Source organism: Parasteatoda tepidariorum, chromosome 1, assembly GCF_982258835.1.
Source record: "Parasteatoda tepidariorum strain Cologne lab strain chromosome 1, Ptep-v5.0, whole genome shotgun sequence".
NCBI lineage: Eukaryota > Metazoa > Arthropoda > Arachnida > Araneae > Theridiidae > Parasteatoda > Parasteatoda tepidariorum.
Window position 1 is genome coordinate 108,362,684 of NC_141755.1, and position 21,859 is coordinate 108,384,542.

At 30.8% G+C, this 21,859-nt stretch overlaps 1 long non-coding RNA gene across 2 annotated transcripts in view; it reads right to left on the reverse strand.

The window, feature by feature from the left end:
• The window catches only part of LOC147816692 (uncharacterized), a 110,343-nt gene extending 93,379 nt beyond the window's left edge, over positions 1-16,964 (reverse strand). For both annotated transcript variants that reach the window (XR_015428749.1, XR_015428748.1), the window contains exons 1-3: positions 16,223-16,964; positions 10,654-10,744; positions 340-1,934 (exon numbers count right to left, since the gene is read on the reverse strand). This is a non-coding gene — a long non-coding RNA (uncharacterized LOC147816692). The remainder of the gene's footprint in view (positions 1-339; positions 1,935-10,653; positions 10,745-16,222) is intronic.
• Positions 16,965-21,859: the final 4,895 nt, after the last annotated feature.

Sequence of the window (21,859 nt, forward strand, 5' to 3'; positions counted from 1 at the left end):
AACAAAATGCAAAATAATTTTGAAAGCTACATGATCACGATAAAATAACTAGTTTCTGACAAGGAATTCTTTCCTTGATTACATTGGCCACCATAAAAACAATTTGCGCGCAATTTTAATTATATTCAATATTGAGTGAATCATTCTACTTTTTAAATTAATAATTATTTTACACAATTATGTAAAAAAAATAATTATTCAAAATTAGAATTAATTTAACCATTAAAAAGGTTATCAAGTGTATTTTTTAGATTTAAATAAAAGATATTTCACTGTCTTACCAGCAAATAAGGAAAAAGAATTAATAATGTAATAATGATAAAAAGAAAGGTCACGTACCTTTTCTTTCCCATCTCTGAAGCGAGTCAGGTCACCCAGTCACTGGCTGAGCTCTAATTCTCGGGACAAATCACCAACGGAATGTCCATCAGCAGTCAGTTGGCTCCTAACCAAGCTGCAGGTCTTCTTGTTCGGCAAAATATAATAGCTTGATCGATTGATATGGAACCACAGATATTGGACACTTCTGAATATTTACCTTCGTAGGTGTGACATTTCTGGCCTCCATTGTTCCGTCTTCAGCTGCAATATTATGAGTTCTGTTATAATCATTTTTGCAAAACACATTAGGTGAGTAATTGGCAGAAAACAGCATCATTTGACAACTTTTAGACACCATGTGGTGATTACGCGAACATTGATTATGATGCCTCTAAGTCGAAATCATGACTTCAGCTTTACCCAAAACGAACATTCACAGTTTTTCCAAATCGAAAAATCACTTTTAACCAGTCCAATGAAACACTCTTCCAGGCGTTCAGATCACAAAATGCTCCATCATCGTGGAACCTCTTGGCAAGTTCTCGCCTGTAACAGCCATTCGGAATTCAATCTCTTCACAAATGTTTCATCATTTTTTTCGCCACCTCAACAATCTGCAGGGCAACTCATAAGTGGTGATGCAAGTCCGGATCTATTCTTGCTTAACTAGACAAAAGAGCCGTGATGGTTCAGGGAATAAAGCGTTTGTCTTCCACTGAGGTTAATCGGGCTCGAACCCCGGCGATTGCCGGTCGATATGAAATCCGCATCTGGCTTGCACTGACCACAGTGCTGACGTGAAATATACTCCGTGGTAGATGGATCATGGGTTAGAGTCCCCTTGTTGTCAAGCTAACCATGGCGTGGTCTTTCTCTCCATGTAACGCAAATGCGGTTTAGTTCCACCAAAAAGTCCTCCAAGAAGGCAAATTTCTCCCAATAGTTTTATAGCAAATTTCTCCAAATTTCTCCCAATCCAGGAGTTTCCTTGTCTTCTGGATTGAGTTATACATTACAAGGCTATGTAATTGAACATTCGTAGTTGTGAACCCGAAAATTGGGTAGCCCGTTCAACGACGGCCATAAAATATAAAATAAAAATAGACAAAGCGAAAGATGTAGTTTAACCAGTCCGATTATGTTGACTGGGAGATCAGCTAGCAAAGATGCAAGAGTTTTTTCTTGACTCTTGGAAGGAACATTAAAGGCCATTGCATGTTATTTTTAACAGGGGCAGATGGAGAGAACGATTTCACCGAATACAGAGCAGAGTTCTTTCGCAAAACTTCAACTTCATGGGATGAAACTAACAGATGGGTCGTTAGAATCCTTCTCATAATAGATATTTCAGCCGCCGATAAACGAATTTCATCATAATCATCATTTGGTAAGATTTGCATCAACTTGAACATCGTTTTTGTTGGTGTCAGTTGGAGAAAGGTATATCGACACTAGGCCTCTTGAATGCACGCTTTTTGTGTCTGCAGACCTTTCTGGAGCTGTTGATCGAGATAGTGGAGAGCTACCAGCTTCTTATGGCGTTAAAACAAGCTTAGAAGAAAGTCTAGAATAATCTAAAAGCTGGCGCAAGTCTGTCATTTAGGCTGTCATATCTGAAATCGAAAAAAAAAATTTCATAAGAAAAATAAGGTCGTTGCAAAAACTAGTTAAATAAAATAGTTATTAAATTCAAAGAACAACAATATTTACTATATATATTTAACATAGAAAACTTCAACCAATCTTTTTTTGTTTTTCTTTTCTGTAAATCTCTTTCTTAATTTTCTAATGAAAACAAACTCTCTTTCTCAGACTTTAAAACTCACATGCTGTCTTTTAATCTATTTTTAGTTCAAGTATGCATTAATTAACCTTGACATTTTTCCCTTTGATAACTCGTGAGAAAGCTAAATTTCCCTAGACCAATTAGTACAATGATTTCCTTTATTCCCTATAATGAAGCATTTTACTGATTTACTTCGGAAGATTTTCCCTAATTTTTATTGAGGAGCACGACGAGTATGTGACTTGAATGCTCGCTCCTTAGGTATATGTCATGCCTCCATGTTGTGATGGCGCTGTCATCAAGGTAGATGTTGTAAGAAGACAGAGGAGGGAACGCTCTGATGGAGAGCGGAAGCGAATTGTTTAGATGTCTTGGTCATATTAATTTTCTAATCTTTTATCATTATTAATAAATGTTTCTTTTGTGTTGTTAATTGGTTACCATTTATTTCGCCAATTGTGATTTTGGAAAGTATCTGAGTGAAGAAGGGAAAAGGAAGGAAAAATTATACATAATATCACAGTATGTGTCTCAAATGATATTCAGGTATAGCCTGGTGCCTGAAACCTGCTTAATTCCACCTCTCGGCTATTTGATATTCATAATCAATAACTGATAAGACAAAAATACAGTCTGTAATTAAATTTTGAATACAAATCTCAGTCATATCTTTTACCCAAATAATCACGGTGATATAAACAAAATGTAAGAAATATTTCTTGTAAAAGTTTTTTTGCCTTCACACCATTAGCTTACGCTTAAATAGCAGTACACAGGAAAAGGAGAGATCTTTTTCAACTGCAAATTGTTATCAAAGGACGCAATTTAACTTGGTGAAAAGCAATTCAAAGAAAGCATTCAAATTTGAGTGAACGCAAAGCAAGAATATCGCTCAAATTAAAGCGTATTTCACTCAAGTTGAGTTAAAAAATTTTTTACTCTTTTTTGAGTAGGGGAAATCACTCTTTCATTTTAAGAGAGTACATGGTGTCAAAAATTCTAAAATTTTAACATAATACTATTACAACTCACAAAAATAGATTCCGTTTAAATTATTTGTAGCTTAGAAATTTCTTTAAAAATATTTAAGCGATGTAAAACCTCTTATAATTTACTTAATAAAAATATCTTAAAATTGAAATATATTTTTCACTAAATGTTGAGACTTATTTTGCACTACAATGATTTGGTTCTAAAATTAATAATTTTAAGCCCTAAAAACTATCCTAGGTAAATTAAAGAATTTAACACGCATTTACTTTTGCTTACTAACATATTAATTTTAAGTTTAATTTTATAAGGTGTAAAGTTTTTTTATTGTTAAAATTATATGGAAAATTTTTATTATGTAAAGCAATTAAAAACATCCTATGGGTTTTAGTTATTTCGATTGATCTGTACTTTATTTTAATAAAGGAATATTTTTTAAAATTAGTTTTTAATTTTTTAATTTTAAATGAAATATCTAGTAGTTAAAAGTATTTAATTTTGCGCAAACATAATTCTAAGATAATTGTTAAAAATAATTCAGTGCTGTTCGCATTAATTTTATAGAAAAATTACTACGATTAATGTCAGCATGCCTGTCTAAATACTTGGGCAAAGGTCAATCTGCCTTTCATTGGTCAATCTACTGTGCAAGGGACACTTCGCGCAAACCGCTACTATAAACTAATTATGGTAAGAACTCAGAAAGAATAACAGTTTAAAACTAGTATTCTATTAATTTCTTATTTTAATATTCAAGAATTTCTTCCAAGAACTTTAAAATTCTCCGTCTTCTTTAATAGGCATGAAATAAATAATTTATCCTTTAATTTAAATAAGCATTTTTAGGAGTCAGTTTGTTAATCGGAGAATACAAGAGTCAAAATTTTTGATGGCGTTCCATTGATGGACCCACATAATCTTGACGGTAACCATCAATAATTTTATCATGAACCATTATAATTTTTGGTAACCTACATAAGTAACCATCAAACATGTAAAATGATTGCCGCTTTCATATGCTATGGACAGACAGTACGCCGAGATGGATTGTGGTTGAATGAATTGGAAAACCACGCTTTTACATAATAAGTTGCGAAAATCGACATGGTAAAGAAGAAAAAAAATCGCATTTTCGAAGAGGGAAAATTAAGAACTTTTTAAAAATACCCTATGAAAAAGGCAGCTATAAGGGATCTTAAAATACTAAAGTAAAAAAAAGCACATTATGCACTTTTTAAAAACGCTACGCACCATGTTAATATATTTGATAACCATTGTTGAACAGCCGACCCAATTTTTGGGTCTACGACTACTAATAATTTTGTAATAAAATCCGAACACTTATAATTTTGAACCAATTCAGAAGACAAGGAAACTCCAGGATCAGTACCCAAAGAGGTATGATTTGTTATGGGAACATTAAGGATATTGTGATCGACAGATTTAAAATGCATCAGTCACCATTTACTACATGGGGAGTCATCGGCTGGTGGGAATCGAATCTACGACCTCTTAAACATTGGCTCAATGCCCTTCCAACCAGAGTATCCCGGTCCTCATGTAATATATTGCAGTTGATAGAACTACTTCGTGCAAAATAAATCCGAATAATGAAAAAATTCTCACTTTTTTACTGTCTTTTAAGAAGACGCTAAGGAAGGAATGGGTTAATACGTTCGACAAAATTAGAGATAAATGGATTAAAATAAAAAGTTGAGATTCTGTTAACTGATCTTATGAAAATAATTTAAATATTTATTTTCAGAATGTAATACTAGGAGGTTACAGTTCTAATCATAAATACCTACATAAATTAATAAATTACGGTGCTTAAGACTGTTTCATTTATTTTAAATAAATCCTGATAATGAAATAATTGTGTTTTTTTTATCATTTATCGTTTCGGGAGGAAAAATAAAGTTTCCTAAGATTGTAACTGTTTTATGAACTAAAACTAATTAGACATTCTAATTAGATATATTTGGATTAGCTGCAATCGCTCACACTCGTTTAGAAATCAATATATAAATTAATTCATTATCGGGATTTAATTGATATTTTAATGGGGATTTTGGTGCTGTTCCCGTAATGGTTAGTTTTCTATATTTCCTTATATTTTAATATGCATTAATGAGTTTTTTCATTTTACGCTTAATTTTTATTTATATGAATAGAAAGATGACGGATTTTTTCATATCACATGATCCGTCATGTGGGTTAACAGGGGGTGCTGCAGATAGACTTGATCAAGGGTCTACTGTGGTTAATTAGCTATACCCGATCAATTGTTTTGTTATATTAAACACTTTAAAAATTATAGCTGAGACAAATTTTAGTTAGTTTTGCTTCCAAATATAAGCTCGGTTTTCGTCCGCAACCTCCTGTCCGTGGATCAAATAGTACTCCCCATATGGAACATAAAATTGCTTCCACTTTTTTATTGTGTATTTCTCTCAGATTAGTGTGACTTTCTGTGAACTTAAGGTTGACTAGGCGGTGAGATCAAACTAATCTGTATTAAACTCAAAACTAAGATCAGTCACCTACGCCACACCCATACCGCAAATGTAGTTGTTTTGAAGGATGTTTAAAAGCAATTAAATTAAAATTATTAAATCAAAACCATCTAAAATATAACACACAACGTTCGCTTCCTCCTTCAGTGGGTAAAATTATCAAACGTTGACCTAACCTTGGTGATAACCAGGGCTAAAGAGAATACAAGGGCTAGTTCACTCCGCTCTTAGAACTGAAGCTACGATTTCCCTCCTCATGACGTCACTGTGTCCACAGATCTCGGAGATCGCAAGCAAAGATATGATAACTTTGCATCTTTCTCTTTGTAAAAATAAGTTAGACTTTTTCTGGTTATTAGCCTTCAAACTTTACGTAATTAACACATTATTTCCGTTCATAAACATAGTTCAAAAAAAAAACTTTCTTGGTTATTATATTAAAAAAATACCATTTTAAACTTATAAAAATGTTTTGCTACTTGGTGAAAATGACACGATAAATACTTTATTTTAAAAAGTTCAGTTTTAACTTTAACTATTAAGAAAAATGAAGGCATATATCGACGCTTTTTTTATCTACATATTCTTTTATAAAAATAAGTTAAGTTAAATTTAGAATCCCTGATTTTAAAATATGTCGTTAATAGCAATTTGTTCATACTTCATCATTAGGAAACATCAACCTTAAACGCTAATTACTGAAACAAAATAATAATTTAGGTTCATAATGACATTAGAAATTTTACAATTGTTTATAGACATTTAAATTTACGATGATATAATTTATAGATATTTAATTTGAAGAGAATATAATTTTTAAAAAAAATCATAAATATTTAGAATAACTACATTAAAAAATATGTTATGAAATTAGGAGAATTTCAACTATATACTATATATTTTGTTTATACTTTTTACTTACATTTTAATTTTCTTTGACTTTATCTATTTTTTAATTCTTTTCACCTGCCTTTCTTTATGAAGTAACAAGGCGGTTTCTATTCAGATAATGAATTTTTATAAAAGTTCTTTATGACAGAATAAACGTATTGCTGTTTTATATTAACTGTGTCATTTCGGAATCCATTCCTTACATAGTTGTTCATTTACTTCAGGGAACACGCGAAAAATTATACTTTTTCCTTTTGTTTTTATATCAGAATTTTTGCAAGTTGCAATCGCGCAAACTGGCATTTCGATAATAGTTTTAAATTCTTGTAAATTCACTGCAAAAACTGAGGAAAGTCATTATAGAAAATAACAAATGTCTTAGAATATCTCGCAAAAAGAAATGATCCAATATTAGTTAGAGCTAGTAAGGCCAAACGCTCCGTTCTTGAAGTAAAAGTGCGAGCTTTGCGCCAAAGTGACGTCACTAGAGTGACGTCGGAGGATCGTGGCGGCAAGAGATACTTCAAAGGAGTGAACCAGCCCTTCTATTCTCTTTAGCCCTGGGTGATAACACTGAAACAAAAGGTTGGGAAGCACTGTTCTATACTAGTAAATTGGTATGAATAATTGTAGTGGTAGCTACGCTACAATACTCCCCAACCAGAATTTTATTTGTCATACAATTCGATGAATGGATATCGCTATTTGATTTATTGCAGTTTTTATGAGAGGCCAGAAGAACTGTATTAAGATCACAAGATTTTGAGCGCTGATTGTAAGAGCTGTAATAAGATTACTGTTGTGTGCGTGATTGCTCCTCTCTTGCTATTAGGAGTGTGTACGGATCCCCGTTGCGTGTGATCGAGACTGAGCAGCAACAGACCGAGGAGGATAATGTCGCAATCACAAATAAAAAGTGAACTGTTCATTGTCTTCTATCCATCACTCTAGATGTATTCAAATCGTTTCAGTGAGTAGACGTGTTGTTCCAAGCAGGCGTGTTTAGATCGTTGCTGACAAGATAGGCATGTTAAGTTCACGTCCGGAGGTCTTCAATGCGATGAGTTTTTTTTTCCTCCAATGCCCACTTGGAGAATGACTTACCTCATACAGGTATCTGAAGGGCAGATTTGTGGGCCACTATTTAAGGGGCAACACATTAAGTGGACCAACGTTGCCCACAGTAAGTACAGATAGTACAGAGAAGGAAAGGCCTTGCCCGGGATTCGTACCCAGAACCTTTCTGGTGCAAGGACAGTTACCTAACCCCTACGCAGGTCGGTTGGCCTATGCGAGGAGTACGTTAACGAAAATCTCAACCATTATCTATCAAAACGAACCTCAAAATAGAATAGAGTTAACATGCTTATATACTAATGAATGAGAGTTGAATAATTGCAGTGGTAGTTACGCTACAAAGTTTTTCAACATTAACATTTGTACACGGAAAGTATTTGGTAAAATATTTCTTAAAAATTTGTGTTTGAAAAATAAATTTCTGACCAACACATTTTTTTCACTCATTGTAAATGATTTCGATACTTATTATATTTTAATTACCAGAGTTCAACTCAGAATTCTCTAATAAGATAAAAATTGGTCCTTTTCAAATTTAAAAAATAAATTATTTTTGAGTTAGTAACTCATATTATTTCCTTTAATTTTTGACAGTGTTGAACTTTATCAATTTTTTTTTTGTTGTGAATTTTATTTCAAATGATTTTAGTGTTTAAAACGAAGAGGCTCATTCAAAGACGAATTTCGATGGAAAAATTCAAACTAGAAGATTTTTGACAAAGATTAATTAAAATCTGTTTTGACTATTACTTTTCAGTTGGTAGGCTAACGAAAATTTTTGGTGGGTTTAAAATTTCCTACATTTTTGCTTAAATTTTAAGGTAAAACTCGTGGCTTGTAAAATAAAATTTGCTGTATAAGTCATTATCATAATTTTTCGACGGGATAGCTAGAGAAACAATTAGGGCCTCACATTTCTTTTATAAACATAGATTTCATTGTAAAATTCGAAATTCCGATTAAAAAACTTATTAGATTTATTAAAAATTAGCAAAAGGTAGTTTTGGTCCACACTTTTTTCGGTAGGGTGTCTATCGCAATAACTATCTGTAGTGGACTTTTAGAAGCAAAATTCAAATGCTTAGTTTTTGGTTTTTAAAATTGTTATTTCTGAACTGTAACTATTTTCTACAATTATCTAACGTTCGGAAAAAAATCAAAACTTGTGGTTTCTAAGTCAATAAAAAACTGCAACAATTTTCTTTTTCGTAGACGAGAAATTAGGGTAGGTCATTTCTTGTTAACGTTTCGAGTAGGATAACGTTCGTTCAAATCTTCAAATATTAGCTGTCGTGGCAAACTTCTTTTGGTGGGTTTCTCTGGAGTATCAAAATTTCTTTCCGCAAGAAAGTAACATTTTGTGGTCTCATTCAATATTGTGGTTTTTGAGTCAAAGAGTAATTAAAACTTGTTTTTGACCATTTTTGAAAGGCATGTTATGTAAATCATAAAATAAGCAAAACCAATTTTCGTCTTAGCTATGTTACCGTGCATGACCTAAATCAATAGAATTTCTATTTTACCGGTGAATGTCAACAATCACATAGTCGCTTTGGTGAATGTCCGAAATATTTGTTATGTCTGATTTGATATTAATTTATTCGTTGCTATTATTATATTTATTCGATGTTTTAATATCTGCTGAGGTTAGATTGGGAGAAACACCAGTATTCGGAGTGCCGGTAAAATGCATACCGAGCAGTGGCACTTAACTAGACCTAGTATACATTTTGGACATTGTGAATGTCAACATTCACCGGTGGAAGTCAACCAATTTCTGTCATTCAAAGTAACAACTACACTTGAGTAAGTGATCTAACGAATGCATAAGAGCGAGCATTTTGATTTATGGAAAGATTCTGGTGGCTTACTACTAATGTTTGAAGGCAAAATTCGAATTTAAGGTTGCAAGAACAGCAATTATTTATAGCTTGTTTTTGCCATGCCATACTCTTTAACAATATTTTTAATTTGCATTAGAATGTACTAGTAATTCCCTACACTATGCTAGCGTTTGGAGGTAAAGTTCAAACTGATGTTGTTGTTTTTTTAAACAGAAATATGCTAAAACTTGTTTAGAGGAAAATTTCAAACTTGCGGTTTCCAAGACAAAGATTCGTATTAACTTGCCTGAGCCATATTTTTTTGACGGTTAGGTTAAACGAAAAGCTTAAGAGTGATAAAAATGAACTTGTTTCTAGGTCAAATTATATTTAAAGTTTATCAATTCAAAACATTTTCCTTTGACAAATTTAAAGCGAATAACTTATAAGGATTATTTTGTCACACAAAGAACTTATGTTTGAAGGCTAAACTGATATTGTGGTTACTTTTGTCAATAAAGCTCTAAAACTTGTATATTAATATAACTTATAATATGCATTGTATTATTATCATTATTTTTGTGGTGAGATTAACGAAAGTATTTATTGAAGTACTGATTTTCTAAATAAGGATAACATAAAGACATTAAATTCAAATTTTCAGTTATTTGTCCAGAAATTTTTTTAGCAGTAGGGTAAATAAAAATTTCTGGGGGCTAACAATTTCTTACAACATTTACTGTAATTTAAAACTTATTTTATAAACTATCAAGAAAATATTTGTATGTTTGCTATGAAAATTGTTATGTTTCCTAGCAATCAGTAGACACTTTTCATGAATTTAACGAGAGAAAATATTGATTCAAATACTTTTAGAAAATATTTACAGATCATATCACTCGAGAAGCGTCATAAAATCAACGCGATTTTCTCAGTACTTTTTTTTAATAACTGCTCGAGTCATTTCTCTTTAAATTAATGAAAATTAAAAAAAAGATTATGTTTATCAAAATTTAAGTTTATTGGAGTAGAAGTTAAAGACAAAGTGTTTGTCTGTTGAAATTGGCAGTTTAGAGAAGAAAATGTTTTAGCGATGTTGACAATTTGCTCCAAAAGTTTTTAAAGAAGCATAAAAAATACCTCTACTGGAATTACAATAAAAACTAAAAGGTAAAAGTTAAAACATTTTGTTTTGGGGTCATAACGCGTGGAAATCTTATTTTATAGAAAGAGAAAATAAAATTCTTACCAGAACCATGTTGCAACAATGCATACTGCTCAATTAACGTCATAACTCTGTCCTATCTTGCAAACGAAAGCCACATCTTTTCCTGCATACACTGCAAAGAAAAAAAAATAATCATAAGCAATGTTTTAATGAGCATTTTAAATCATAAAATTATCACAACTCACAACATTTTTTCTCAACAAAATAAATGTGTGCATGATGCTAAAGATCATCGGAACAGGCAAACAAGTGAGTAACGTAAAAGAAACGACTAAAGATTTTAATATGTTTTAATTAGACTTGCTAGATTATTTTTAAAACACGATCTGAACATTAAAAACAAGTTATGTAAAAAAATTAAAGTCAATTAATGCAATATAACAAATTTTTATTTTATTTTAGTTACTTTATTATATAATTACAATTTTTTTCTCCCATAACACAAAAATTTATTAATTACATTTAATTAATTAATATTTAAAAAACTGAATTAACATGAAGTGGCTTCCACTACAAAAAATGTATTTGAACGGATGATTAAAAAGTATTTTATTAATGATTTGAGCAAGATATATATATGTAGGGAGAGTGTGTACTAATAAGTAGGAATCGGAAAAGTGATATCAGACAACTATAGAAGTATAAATTTGGTGACACGTAATGTTCTTTATTGAATTTATCTGACACAGTGAATATAAATAAATTAAATATTTAAATGTGCGCAATAAACTGTTCAAATAGAGCTATAAGTTAAAAAATTATCCCTGATGTTATTTTTAAAATATGTGAAAAACTGAATAGTAGCCCTTGATTCCCACATTGGATCTGAATGAGACTGGATCATTCCATTTATTTCAAAGGTGGGGAAAGTAGAATTTACTTTTATACGTAGTATTTTTAATAATATGAATGGCAAGTATTGTTTAACTTAAAATAGGGATGTGGTATTTTTCGTAGTATTTTTTTTAAAGTGTTGTACTTATGCTTTTGTTTTTTAAATCAATTTTTATATCTGTTACCGACAAAGTATGATATCCGGCATTATATATAATGCCTAAAACTAGCCGGCAAAGTATGAAATTATTAATATTTCACACATTGCCTAGGCATTATATATAATGTCAGATGTTATTTAGGCAAAGTATGAAATAAACGTCCTGATAAGGTTATTATGTGAATGATGTGCATGTTACTGTGAATGACCGAAATCGGTGGTTGTTGACAATCACATAGTCGCTTTGGTGAATGTCCAAAATATTTATTACATCCGATTTGATACTAATTTATTCGAGGGTATAATAACATTTATTCGATATTTTAATACTCACTGACGATAGATTAGAAGAAACATCAGTGTAGGGTATACCGGGCAAATGTATACCGGGCAGTGGCCATTGACCTTAAAAAAACATCAGTGTAGGGTATATCGGGCAAATGTATACCGGGCAGGGCAATTCTATACTATGATTAATCTTTCTAGATTTTACTTAGATTTTCTTACCTCAACTTCATAAAAATACATAAAGAGATATAAAAAAATATTTCAGACACTATATGAAATCAGTTACGATTTAAAAAAATTTAATCAGAGTGTAAAAAATATTATCTTTAAAAACATCTGATTAATTTAAAAATTATTAGAAATGTATAAGTTAATGTATATATAAATCCAAATTGGTAAATGGCGCCATAGTTTTAATTTTAAAAATCTGCTTGCAGAAAGAATAGGAGCTTATGTGTATCTTCAAAGAAAATATTGCAATCGGATTCACTGTATAGTTCCTGCGCCGAAATGATGCGCAGTAAATTCTACTTTCCCCACCTTTGAAATAAATGAAATGATCCAGTCTCATTCAGATCCAATGTGGGAATCAAGGGCTACTAAAACTGAATCGCTTATACTAAAATTTAAAACAATAACTAATCCATCAGAAAATTCCATTTCGATTTTTGCTGATTCCTATTTAATGAATGAATTAATATTTGAAAAAGCTGTCAAGTCTAACCCACTACAAGTTTATGGTTCTTCTTTCTCTAGCGATTTCTTATTCAATATAGCCATGTAAAGGCAAGCTTACGCATAGGTTTGTATGGAAGTTCCTTTTTATTGAAAGCTCCAGTTGTCGATATGTGTAACATGTTCTCTTGTTCTAAAAATTTGGTGAAATTTGATATTTTATTCGCAAAATAGCTAAAATGTATATTTATTTCTAAAAGTTGACTGGGAAAAAAAGTTTATCTGGATCACAATTTTCAACGATGAGCTAACGTATCGTAGAATAATTTCAAATACTTATTAAAATCAAAATTCTTATCAAAATTAATCAAATTATCAGAAGTTGGATACAGGATAATTAGTCCATAACTTTTTTAGCGTAAGGAGATAAGGAATTTTGGCTAATGATTCAATACAAACAGTTAATGTTTGGAACAAAATTAAAACACGTGGTTGTGTGGTAAAAAATGCGTTTTTTAGTTTTTTTTTTTTTCGAACCATATCTTAAGAAAATTTTTGTTGTCTTAACATAAGTAGGTTAAATAATAACACCGGCACGCAATCCTGTAATTTCGGATTCTATCAGTTAACAGCTACAGCCAAAAATTTTATTTCGAAGGGAAAAATTATAGGGAAGTTGAATTCAAGCTACATTCCTTCTAGCTCAAAAATCGTTTAAACCTTGTTTTAAACAGAAATTTTTGTCAAGTGAGCTAAGGATTTCCTACATTTTGCCTCTTTTTGTAGGTCACAATTCAGCTAACACGTGTTTTGAATGTAACGCTCTCTTTTGTGCGTTGCACTTTTCTAGTGCGCATGCGTCAGTTCTGTTGAAATGCGCATGAGCCCATGAAAAATATAAAACTTACGTAAGTGAAAATAAGAGATTTTGCAAAAATCCATTAGTTAAAAACGCTAACGTAGTGGAATATCATTTAAACTTTGACCACAAATTCAAAAGAAATATTTACAATGGATGTATAGTTTGTATAAGGTAAGAAATTCCCCACCATAAAGTCTGAGGCGTTCTGCTGCTAATGGAAACAAGAATAGCTCATTTCAGGGAGGGTAGCTCCTCTTCCCTCTAGCGATAACACATTAGACCGAAAAAAAAAAGATTATCGCTTTCTCTCACCGATTTGAGCCATAACCTGTCCTAAACAATGTCCACACACCCCTACTTGACATAGTTATACCTCGTTACCATAGTCACCGCCACAAGTTCAGACGAATGGCTAAGGGAGTTCTTACTTTAGACAAACTATACACTATTTGTTCCGTATTTGTAAGTTACGCTCTTGGCGTTCGAGCATCTCCCCTTGGCACACTGTAAATACGCCAACTTGGCAAGCTGTCTATGTTTGTACGCCATTACAGTCAACGCTCTACACCCGAAAGGGAAACGCAAATAAATTCCTTTTATACAAACGCTTCTCTTCATTTTTACGCCACCCCTCCGCACACTATTTCTTTAAAGCTGTAGCATACGACTCAAGATGCTTTGCTCAACGTAAAACTTTGGATCTGTGAGCAGAAAAATTTGGTAAATTATAGATTTTGATGAATAATTCGGCGATGAATAATGCCGCTTATTATTAATATTTAAAAAATATTATAATTCTATTGCTTATTGAATTTATTTTAATTAAATTACATACTTAAAATAAATATAATTTTGAAATAGCGAAAATATATCTAGATCCTTGTGGAATTAATGCAATTAGACAACCATAATTTTTTACCATAAACAAAAACCAATAAAATTATATTTTTATTGAATGAACCAACGTTTGTGAGAATACAGGATTCATTTCTAAATTTTATCAATGTATTTCTTCATATTCGTATTCTAGGTTCACGCTCTTAGTTCGAAGACAGGCTTAAACAGATAACATTTAACAGCTATAAACAGCGTGTTTGCAGCTTTGTCAAGTCAACAAAACTTAAATCATGCCAACATAAAGATAGGTATCATATAAAATAAATACGAGCATGCGCGAATGCTTCAATCTTATTTACAGGAGCGAACGAAAGCTAACTTAAAAGTGCGAAATCTCCCTATAAGGGTACCTCATAATTTTGAAGAAACTATAATAAAAATGCTTATTTCTCTATTAAGAAAGTTGCATAAACAACTAATCGGATCTTCACATTCTAGGATTATCTTAATGGAGTGATATCAAATAGGCTGACTAATGCTGACGATATTTTAAACTGCGAAATCCGAAACAAAAATGTACTTTCTCTTAATAATCATACCTTTTTTACGGATTCCTCACCCTTATAATAAAAACAGTAACTGCATTATGGCCGCAATTGCTTGGTCAGAAAAGCGGTTGATGGTACGAGCCTCTTAATGCTAATTTTACTATTTTCTTCAATGAAAGTCGATTTTTTTTAATAAAATACGGATTTAGATTTATGACACTCAATCTGGGAAATAGGGTCCCCATAGTTTGATCAGGACAGCAATCCGAAGTTTGGACCCCTAAATATTAATTTTAGCATATTTCCTCATATTTCGGGAACTTTTTAGGTGAAATGAGAAATTTCACACAATTATAAAATTTGGTTACCTAAAGATAGTTTCATGCGAAAATTAACTTTGAGTAAGCATTTATTATTTTTTATTATCCTAGTTGAAAGAATTTTGAACTATAAGGCATACAACTTTTTACACCATGTAATTTAATTTTACATGGCATATTTTCCATGTTACAGTGAAATCGGTCAATTACAAAATTGCAGTGATTTCAATTTACGAAATCAAATTAGTGAATCAAATTACAGTGATTTGATACAAAATTACAGTAAAATCGGTCGAATAGAACCTGAGAAATCGAATTTTTATATACGATTTTTTTTAAATAAGATTTCTCAGGAATTATTCGACCGATTTCGCACAAATTTTGCATTTTGCAATGCAAAATTGTTTTTTTTTTAAAAAAATAAGGACTTGTATATCCTACAGTTCAAAAACCTCAGACTATTTTTAAATAGAACAATAAAAAATAACAAATCTTTAAAAATAATATTTTTGCACAGAATTATCCTTGGATAAACGAAATTTATAATTGTGGGTAAAAATGTTTCATTTTGCTTAAAAAAATCTGGCGATATGTTGAAATACGCAAAAAGTAAAACTAATATGAAGAGGTCAAAACTTTGAAGATTTTTCCTGGCCAAACTATGGGGAGCAAATTTCCCAAATTGCGCCTTCCTCCTATATCTTGGGTGCCAGAATTCTGAATCCGTCGAAAAAACCATACATTTTTTCAGAGAAAGTACGTTTTTGTGTCTAATTTCCTAGCTTAAAATATCGTCTACGCTAATTAATTTGCCCCTCGTTTTCCCAATGGTTTCCCTAATGGTTCGTATTAAGACTGAGTCTCAGAAAGTAAAGATTAGGGGTGACTCGTTTCTTTTTTTTTCGAACTGCAAAATGTATAAATTATTTTTTTTGGAATAATTTTTAACTTTAAAATCTATATAGTTGCATCATAAAAACTAGCGTGAAATTTGCGATCATATTTAAAATTAAAAGCAAGATTTGTAATAGTTGACATAATAGATTAAAAATTAAACTGTACTTACAGCTGAAGATTCAATTATCAAAAAATCAGCCTTCTTTTTAGCTTCATCATTTCATAGTAGGCAATTTAAAAGAAAATGGATTCATCTCAGTCCGGCAGATTCCAAACATCAAACATCTCACTTTGTCAGGTTATTCCCGATTTGTCAGACTATTTGAGCAGAAATTAACCTACAAAGCTTAGTAACATTGGATTATAATAAACTAGAGACAGGATTAATATCAAACAATTTAAAGTTCCAAAAAGAGCATAGAAAAATTAAAATTGGAGAAAGTAAACGTTAACGACATTAAAAGCAATTGAAACACAGTACAAGAATAATGACTGAAAATAATCACTCAAGTTACACAGAGAGGAGGAGAAAAAAAACTAAAACATACATGGGGTGAAAAACTAATTTACATTGGATAAGAACCTGAAAAGAGCAGAACTTTAAAAGAAAAATTCTGGAAAAATCTATCAGATACATTAGAAAAAAATTTTTTAAGAGAAAAAAAATTTAAATACATATAAAAATCTGCAAACATAAAAAAAAACATGAAAAGAATTTGAAACTATAAAAAATTGGAACAAAACAGAAAACGAGGAAGAATTAAGGAGAAATGAAGTACAAAAAAATAAAAAGGTTGAAAAAATTATTTAAAAAAAAGCTAAACCTGTGAAAAATTCAAATCAAACGTAAGCAAGGAAGGGTAATGCGAAACACGTTGTTGGGTCAATTAAAACAAATGAATTTGATCAGATGCACACACACACAAATTTTACCAATCAAAATCAACTAGAGTACACAATGGAAAAATATATGAAACATTGGAAAAAATGTGATACACTATTTGGAGAAACAAAACACTCATTCAAGAAGCTAAAAAAACTCAGAAAGAAGAAAAACATTGAGAAAAAAAACAATAAAAAACATGGGCAAAAAAACTAATACACATTGAAAAAACAAGAACTTTCATCTGAAATGAAAAGAGAAGACATATTGGAATTCAATAAGTAATAGTAAATTAATAACCAATGAAAAAAAAAAACTCGACTAATCGAAAAACGAAAATATGAAAAATGAAAGCAATTAAATAAAAATTTTTAAAATAAATTTCCTAAAAAAAACTGAAAATATGGAACATCGAAAACAAAGTGATTCACGTATATAAACAGAGATGGAAGCTAAAAAAAATAAAATATGGCGATAAAACATTGGTGAGTTTTCTTTCAATGAAAGTATAACCCATCGAAAAACACACTGAAAAAGCTACAGAAGAAAGTAAAAAAAATGCAAAACAAACTTTAAGCATACATTGAAGAAAATAAAGCACACACACATTGGAAGAAACAAATTGGAACACAAACAGGGGAAGAAAAAGTAGGAGCACGAACATTAAATGAAAAAGTTTGGAAAATGAACACGGGTAAAAAAAGAAAATTGGAATGCAAATACTTGGTAAAATAATTTTGAATATCAACACAAGAGGAAAAAATTTGGATAACATACACTGGATGAAAATATTTTAAGCACAAACACTGGATAAAAAGTTTGAAGTACAAACACTGGGTGAAAAAAAGTGAAATGAATACAAGAGGTAAAAAACTTGTAACACAAACATTTGGTGAAAAAATTTGGAACACAACCACAGGATTGAAAAAAAAATTGCGTAAGATACTGGAAAAAGTTTGAAACACAAATTGGAAAAAAAATTAAACCAAACATTGAAAGCAGAAAAAATTTAAACACACATTGAAAGAAAAATAAAATGAAATACACATTGAAAGGAAAAAAAAATTGAAACTTACAATTCTAATCTTACGTAAGTTTAGAATTGTAAGTTTAATTAAAAGTTGGAAAAAAAATATTGGAAAATAAAATTTGAAACACACACCGGAAATAAATCAGAACCCAAACTGGGAATACAAAAAATAACCCACTGAGAATATAAGTTACACATATTGGAACATATTGGAAATAAAAACAGATATATTGAAAAAAATAACAGAATCTATATTAAAAAAAAATCGAATGAAAATCTGGAACTCAATGGATAACATGGGAAAAATAATTAAAGAACAGGGAATCCTAGAAAAAATTAAAAAAAAAAAACAACAATTGGGAAATTCGAAAACAAAATTGAAGAAAATGAGAAAATTGAATACAAAAAATTAAAAATATGGAAAAAAGGAATACGTAAAAACCATTCATAAAGAACTGCTTAAACAAGGCGATAAAACAAATTGCGAATTGGATCGAATGTATTTGAAAAAAATGTTAGCGATCTGAAAATATTGAAAAAATTCAAAACACAAATATGGCACACTTTGAAAATACACATGCATGCACAACTAATTGGAGCTAACTAATTCGAAGCAACTAATTGGAACACCAACACTGGATAAAAAGAAATAAAAACATTTGAAACACAAACACTGGAAGTAAAAAAATTGGATCAGAGATATTGTATGGAAAAATTTGGAACACAAATTCTGGAATATTTGGATCACAAACACTGGATGGAAAAATTTGAAACGCAAGCATAGGATCAAAATATTTGGAGCACAAACACCAGATGAAAAAGTTGAGAACACAAACAGATGAAAAGTAGAAATTGGAAAAATTTTAAGAAATTGGTTGCAAAAAATGTAAAATTTAAGGAAAAACTGAACACGTAACAAATACATAAAGGGGGAGTAATTCAAAATACAAGAGGATAAAACGAAGAGGGAATTTGATGAAATGTACTTGAACGAAAATGTTACCATTCGAAAAACGCTTTAGAAAAGCTGCAGAAAAACATTGAAAAAATGCAAAACACACTTAAAGCACACATTGAAAGAAACTAATTGCAAAAAAAGAAACACCGAACGAAAAAATATGGAACACAAACACAAGACGAAAATATTTGGGACACAAGCAGTAGATAAAAAATTTTGGGAATACAAATGGGTGAAAAAATCTGGAACATTGACACAGGGTAAAGAATATTTAGAACACAGAATGAAAAAAATTGGAGCATAAACACAGAAGGAAAAATTTAGGAGCATGAACACTGGCTAATAAAAAATTGGAACACAAACATTGGAAGAAAAAAAGTGAAATGCACTCGGAAAATGAAATTGGGAACACATATTAGAAAATAAAATTTGTAACAAACACTGAAAATAAAAATCGAACTCAGAGTGAAAATAAAACTTACCCAGGAAATAAAAATTTTATATCTTTGAAATAAAAACAGATCATACTATATTGAAAAAAATGGAGCAAAAAAAGAAAGATAAAAGCAACGAAAAGCGAAAGGCAATGAATAAACCAGCAAAACAATTAAAAACAGTAAATGGTAGAAAATATTGAAAAACGAGAATGAAAAACTGGAATGATCTAAAGCAGAAATTGGAAAAATGAAAAAGATTGAATATATCTGGAAAAACTGAACACTTAACAAATGTATAAAGAGGGAGACGTTCAAGAAACAAGGCGATAAAACAAAGGGGGAAACATTCGAAAAACACCTTGGAAAAAGCTTCAGAAAAACATTGAAAAAATGCCAATCACACTTAAAGCACACATTGAAGGAAACTAATTTCAAAACAAGAACGAACGAAAAACTATGGAACAAAAACATAAGACGAAAATATTTGGGACACAAACACAGGATAAAAATTATTAGAACACAAATACAGGATAGAAAAGGATTGTTACAAAAAACATTGGAAAACAGTTTGAAGCATACATTGGAAAATAAAAATTGGGCCAAACATTGAAAGCAGAAAAATTTAAACACACAGTGAAACAAAAATATTGAAACACAAATTGAAAGAAAATAAAACGAAATACACATCGAAAGAAAAATTTGAAACGTACATTGAAAATTGAAAGTTGGAAAATAAAATTTGGAAATGAAGCCGGAAATGGATCAGAATACATATGGAAATAAAAACGGATCATGTATTGAAAAAAAAAACAGAATACTATGACAAAAACTATACTATACTAAATACTATACTATACTATTTACTATACTAAATACTATACTATACTATACTACATACTATACTATATACTGTAATATACTATACTATACTAAATGTTAAAAAAAATCGATGAAAAGCTGAAACGCAATGCATAACGCAGAAAAATAATAAAAGAACAGGAAATCGTAGAAAGTTTTTTAAAAAAACTGGACAATTCAAAAACAAAATTTAGAAAAGTGAATAAAATTGGAAATATGGAAAAAATGAACACGCAAAAACCACACACAAAGCTGTTCAATAAACAAAAAAGGATGATTAAATAAATTGCGAATTAGATTGAATGCATTTGAACATAAATGTTAGTAATCGGAAAATCTGAAAAAAAAAATTGCAGGAAAATATTGAAAAAAATTCAAAACACACATACGGAATATTTTGGAAAGCACACACCACACTGAAAGCATCTAATTAGAACACCAACACTGGGTCTAAAAGGTTAAAACACAAACACTGGGAGAAATAATTTGGAAAGGCCAACACCGGATAAAAGGAAACACATCAGGTAAAAAATAATCGAATAAAATTGTTTCTAGTTTCAATCCAAAAAAAAAAAAAAAAAAAAAAAAAAGTCATTAAAAAAAGCCACTCTACCTTCTTGCAATAATAAATGAGTGCTTGCTTCCAGTATAGCACCATTCAGAACTTAAGGATAAATAAGTGTCTTACCTTACAAGTGAGAGTTTACTTACTAACATTGCTAAGCACGTAACTATTTTCTGAACCTCAAGTAAGAAATCTTTTAAAGTGAATTAAAACTTACCGACAATATTCATTTACTCTACACTGATTTCATTCATGTACGTCAGACGGGTACTTACTGGAGTTCTTAGAAATTTTCTTCAGATTCTAGGGAGGAAAAATTAAAAAAATTAAACTCTATTGATAATGGGCAATCGAAAGAGTACTGTTGTCATGTATTAATACTCGCTAATTTTTTCCCATCTTTAAGAAGAATAGTTCGTTTCTTAAGCATAACATTTTTTGATTAAATGTACACTGCTGTCAGTCATTAATACTCATTAGTGTTTCCATTTTTAAGAAAAATAGTTAGTTCCTTAAGCATAACATGCTTTATTTAAACAAGATATATTTAAAAATAGAAGAGAAAAAGCATTTCTGCAGTTTTCAAAAATACGTTGAATTGTGTAGTCTAATGCTGTGGATTTTTATAGTCGTGAAACTGTTCAAGACTATAAAAATTAGTTTTCAGTTGTATCCTTAATACTAAAGTGCAAAATGAAACATTTAAGTAATCTTTCATTAATTCTGCAATTTACTCCCAATACTTGATCCATTTGAGGCGAACCGGGTTCGAATCCCAGTCGATACGAATGCCGCATCCGTCTTGCACCGACCACAGTGCTGGTGTGAAATATCCTCAGTGGTAGACGGATCCTGGGTCAAAGTTTCCTGGTCATCAGGCCAACCGTGGGAGGTTCTCGTGGTCTTCCCCTTTATGTAACGCAAATGCGTGTTAGCTCCATCAGAAAGTCCTCCACGAAGGCAAATTTCATCCAATACTCGATCAAGGAGTTTCCTTGTCTTCAGGATTGGGTTCAAAGTTACAAGGCTGTGGAATTAAACATTAGTAGTCATAAAACCAAAATTTGGGTCTGCT